Raw genomic sequence first — 5,670 nt, forward strand, 5'->3', positions numbered from 1 at the left:
ATAGTGTTTACAAGGTGGTTGATGATGCAATGGCCATACAGGTCTGAACAGTACTATTCTAGTTTCAATAGTCTGTTCTCCATGTTACACTAGAGAACAGTGCTAAATAGTAAGGTCAAGAAGTAGAGGCATACTTGTTTTGATTACTTCGAATCCCTAATTCCCAGAACGGTGCCCAGATTCATATTTATGTGGTTGACATTAGTTAAATGTTGAGCCTCCTCAAATCTTTTGAGAAGCAAACAGACTATCAGTAATTCAAAGGATGAGTCAAAGGAGGATAGAATTCCAAACACTCCTTTGCTTAAAATACTCCATTTAACTAGTAGCTTTCCTTTCTTTTTATATTGTTCATTCCAAGCTAGCATATTAGATTATTACCATTCACAAGGTATATATTCAGTCTTGTTCCCACGCTATTATTGAATGTGCAGCAGACTAAAATGGAACATAGTCATTTATCTTCAAGATGGCAATAACTCTAATTTTATGACTGTACCTTTCCCTCGCCTGTCTCCTGCCCATAATCTTTTGCGTTGTCCCTGGAGCTGGCCTCTCAGTGAAAATCCTTATCTGAAGCCTACACGTCACCACCACCTTCCTTTGGAGTGATCGTGGCAGCAGCATTCCCAGTTGTGAAACTGACAGAATCCTGAGAGATAACCAGGCGCATCAGTTACTTCCCACCATTTATAAAAATAGGCTTTTGAGCAAAACTTTGCCAGGAGCCCAAAATTACAGAGTCAAGGCACAAGAGTGACAGGTCATTCTAATGTATTTTCTCATGAAAATGAGGATTTCCATTCTAAAGGAAATATGTACGCCGGGAAACACCTTTGTGGGCTTTATGGGTAGCACGATTTTCTCTCTGATAAAGCAGTCATAACGTGGTTGAAGATTACATGCTCCTGACGGAGTAGCCAGTTATCTGCTGGCTGAGGAAGGTCTCACCACCCTGTCTCAAGTGAAAGTGGGAGGAGAAACACCAGGAGGATAGTGACTAAAAAGAGGCGGAAAGATGGATTTCTGGTCTAAGAACCCCTGCTCTCTTTTTCCTTGTTATCGTGAGGGTTTTGTGAATGTTCATAAATAAGCTCATTTACTAAAACATTTCACAAAGGAGACAAATGCAATGAGTTCATTGGAAACCCCAAGAGATATGAAGTAGCCAAAGGATTCCTCTCCTTGCCCTTTAAATGTGGTATGTGCTTCCCTGGCAGGCGGCCACATGCTGCCTGGAGCAGGGACTCTTTGAAACTGTCTTGTGGGAGCTCGTGGGCCTTCATTTATCAGCTGCGTGGAGTCAGAAGAAGTGAACTTAGAACTCCTTCCAAGTTCATGGAAGCTCCCAGGAGTCCCTGGTAACAAATGGGAAACAGCCACGCTAAAAAATGGATTTTTTTTTTTTTAAAAAAGGCAAACACTCTAGGAGTCATGATAAGTTTCCATTTCTAAGCTCTGTCACAAAGTAACTTTCCCCCCCACCTCAGAATATATATGCACTACCCATACTGTCATCAGGTGTAGGAAGGTTAAGTTAGATGTTCACATTCTGTCATGCTTAGAAAAGTCAGTTCTTTTACTAAATGCTTTGCAAACAAAAAGCTATTTCCCATGCCAGAGAGTGTGTGATGGAAAGCTGCCCTTTAAGATTTTAAGGCTTAATTGTTTAATTAAGAAGACCGACATAGCCTATACAAGCTGGAGTTACTACTAGTAGATTCAGACTTTATGGATTTCCTGGTAATATTTTTAATCTTTTTGTTTGTTTAGCTCATTTCAGATCCTCTTTCCTTTTTCTCTGTGCTCAGAGTACCTATAACCAGGGGCAACTTACTGAGAAAATAGTTCTGAACATCAAACTATGCGGTATCTTTGTTTAAACATGTACATTTAAGATTTTAGTTCTCTTTCCTTTCTTTGCTTTTTAAAAATATTTTTAGTGTTGTGTTGCCGTTAACAGAGAAATGCCCCGCTGTCCTTGGCTTATATGCCTCCACCCCTACTCCATCCCTCATCACCTCCTTCTCCCTCCCCCTCCCAAACCTGCCTCTATCATCTTTCTGTGGTGCTGAATGTATATAGCTTCTGAAACACTTCGGGATGGAAGGTGCTATGAAATTGTAAAGTGTCTTTATCACAAAGTTCTGCCATTATGTCTCGATCCTGGCGTGCAACACCTCTGCTATTTCAGTGTTGTGACGGGACACAGCCGGCCCTGAGAGGGCCCCGCACTCAGACAAGCATGTGAGATTGCGTCTGTCCCTGTTGGTGAGCCCGAGGCTTTAGAGCAGGGGTTCTCCACCTTCCTAATGCCGCGGCCCTTTAATACAGCTCCTCATGTTGTGGTGACCCCCAGCCATAAAATTATTTTCGTTGCTACTTCAAAACTGTAATTTTGCTACTGTTATGAATCGTAATGTAAATATCTGTGTTTTCCGATGGTCTTAGGCTCTACAGCAGCGGGTCTCAACCTGTGAGTCGTGACTCACAGGTTAAGAACCGCTAGCAGGGTCGCCTAAGACCATCGGAAAACAGATATTTACATTACGATTCATAACAGTAGCAAAATTACAGTTATGAAGTAGCAAGGAAAATAATTTTATGGTTGGGGGTCACCACAACATGAGGAGCTGTATTAAAGGGTCACGGCATTAGAAAGGTTGAGAACCACTGCTTTAGAGCATCGACCACATTAGATAGTTGTGGGCAATGCATGGAAAGGTTAGCGCCTTGCTACTTAACGCAGGGGCTGTGGCATTGGAAAGCAAATGTTTAGATGTATAGGACCTCAGGACCTGCCCCAGGCCTTCTGAACCACAATCCACATTTTAACAAGCTCAGTTATTTGCACACATGTCATTGGTGTAGTGGACACCTGCTATTTTGTCTGCTCTGTATTCCTTAATCCACTAACAATGCTTCCCACCCCATCTTAAAATAACCGTTCCTTTCTGCCTTTAATGGTGTTTCTGGTGGGGCTGCTATTGCAGAGACCCGGCTTTTTGGCTATAGAGATGAGCCGTTAATTCAGGTCTGGACATTCAAGCCACCATGATAGGTCAGGGGGCCACATGGGATCTACCTGGGTCTTCCCCTGAGCTTCTTTACTCTGAAGTTGGAAGGAGAAGTTGTTTTTGCCTCTGAAGTCATGAACCTGGAAAGAGGAAAACTTGCAGTCGTCAATGGCTATTTTCCCACCGCGTGGCGAACACCTGCACATGATGCGGAGGAAAGTCATTAGTGCTCAAAGAGGAGGAAAGGCAAGAGAGAGATCCAGTGCCTGAACCTGCATGTGGTTCTGGTGATATGAGCTCATAAAATGTCCTTTCTGCTTTTCTAGGTTTGAGGTAAGTGCCCGCCCCTCACCAAGGAAGTGAAGATCCCCCAGGACACCAACAGATGTAAGAAAAGGAGGGTTGCTTATAAGTTCAAATACTAGCTTATAACGTAAGAAAATCAGAGTAAATTCTGTCATTTTCCTGTTAACGAAAAACATTCAAACCTGTAAAGAAGTTTTGTCAGTTTGTTTGAGCCAAACTGTTGACAATTGCCGGGAAGCAGAATCTCAGCGGATAGGGACAATGCCCCGGAGGGTGGCAGTTCTTCACCTTGTTTGACACATTACAACCAAAGAAGGAGACGGAAGTGGGTTACATGAAATCCACTGGTGATAGACTAGGTAGGCGGGAGAAAGCAAAGGGGCGGGGGGGGGGGGGGGGAACCTCTGGGATAAAAAGTAAAATGATAGATACATGATTCTTTTACTTAGGTGGGTGCGGTTAGTAACCAATCAACATGATAACAACAACAATGAAGGAATTTATGGTCTCTGCCCTGGTGCCCAGGCACATTTGGTTGTGTCCTGAGGGGTCCGGGAAATGGGAAGTTACAAGTTACCCTGCCATTTCACAAGGATGTTATCTTAGATGAAAAAGGACAATAGGCTCAGTAAAGGTAAAGATCGCCTTTATCAGGGAAGATACTGGTCTAGAACGTAACTACCCACTATAAACTGCTTTAGTTAAAGTTTAGTTTCAGACCATCCTTTGCGGTTACTTTAGGTCTTTGAGTTTGCAAAACTGTCACGCGGACCTTCCCTGAGCTTGTCAGGTTAGCAAGTGGCCTTTTTTTTTTTCCTGTCCACATTCCATTCTATTCACTCAAACTCTCTAGCTTTCTTTGTATACCAGTATAAGAAAAAAATTCTCGTAAGATCTTTGAAAGTTTCACATGACAGAATGAATATGAAACACCTAACATGGTGACTGACATGTAGCAAATGTTCAATAAATGTTATTTGCTATCGTTGCTGTTGCTATATCATCATTATTATTATTACTGCCTCATACAGGTTCTTTGATGGCAGACTCCCTCTAGGCCAGTAATCTAGATACCACTTTACCCTTCTTCTTCTTTTTTTATTTTTTTGCTGCAAAAATCTTTATTGTTTCATTTGGTCCAAAGCATGGGAGAGGGCTCCAGGGTGGTGAAAAGAATGACTAGTAGTTTCGGGAAGAGGCTCAGGTAAAAGCCAGAGACAGCGGGGAGGGGAGGGGCCTCTGAAAGGCCTCTGGGCTCCAAAGGCTCCTAGTCGTGCTTGAGGGTGAGCCTTTCGAAGAGACACTCGCCCAGCCCAGCCTGGGGGCCGGCCAGCCTGCGGATGTTAGTCAGGTGGTCACCCATCTTCTTGATCAGTTTCACCTCCTCATCCAGGAAGTGGTTCTCCAGAAAGTCACAAAGATGAGGGTCTGTGCGGGTAGAACCCAGGGCACGCAGCTCCAAAAGGGCCTGGTTCGGGTTCCTCTCCAAGGCCAGGGCGGCTTCCACGGCATCCTGAGTTTTGTCCACTCATCCTGGGAAGGTTTCAGCACGTCCTGGAGGAGAATGCGGCCGCCACGCTTGTTTTGCAACTTTAAGAGATGCTCAGCGTCCTTGTGCTTCTTTTCCACCAACTCCTGGAAGAAGTGGCCCACGCCCTCGAGAGCCACATTATTGTCATCGAAGTAGTAGCCCAGAGAGAGGTAGGTGTAGGAGGCCCACAGATGCAGGTTGGCCAGGCGGTTGACAGCAGCCTCCACCTCGGTGGAATAATTCTGACGAATTTGGGAGCTCATGGTTGTTCAGCAATAAGGAGTTAAGGTAGAAACAAAAACAAAAACGGTGTGTTGGCTGGTCCTGGAGGTGTTTCTGAAGTGGTGACTGGATAAGATGCAGGAGGGTGGTCGGAGGCTGGAAGAAGGAGCGTCCCTGGGTCTGTTCCGTCCAAATACTGTTGAAGCAAGAGACAGATCCGGGACCACGGAGGGCATTGTCCACTCTACCCTTCTGAGTCTCAATAACGGACTTGAGTTCTGCAATGCAAACTAAACTCATTTTTTCCTGGTGAACCTAAATTTCTCCTCAGTGAGAAGAACAAAAGGAACTTAGTTGGGGTAGGTACCCTAGGTGCATGGAAAGGTTAGAGAAAGCAGAAAGTAGCAGAGTCCTCCATGCAATGACGTTTCTTCCCCGTAGACACTATTGCAACTCCCATGGCAGTCACCTTCAGGAGTGGCAGCTCCTCTTGGATGCTCCTCTTCTAGGTCACCTCTCTCCCTCTGTGGAGCTCACTGGCCTGCATATGGGTAGCAATGCCCAGCACAGCTTACAGTGACTCCTCTCTCTGAG

General features: G+C 44.7%; 1 pseudogene across 1 annotated transcript; it reads right to left on the reverse strand.

Annotated features, from left to right (window-relative positions):
- Positions 1-4,590: 4,590 nt before the first annotated feature.
- LOC307098786 (ferritin light chain-like) lies at positions 4,591-5,117 on the reverse strand (annotated as a pseudogene). The gene has a single exon. The product of its transcript is annotated as a ferritin light chain-like (transcript).
- Between the last annotated feature and the right edge of the window lie 553 nt (positions 5,118-5,670).

The sequence above is a fragment of the Cnephaeus nilssonii genome, assembly GCF_951640355.1.
Source record: "Cnephaeus nilssonii genome assembly, chromosome: 1".
NCBI classification, from domain to species: Eukaryota; Metazoa; Chordata; class Mammalia; order Chiroptera; family Vespertilionidae; genus Cnephaeus; species Cnephaeus nilssonii.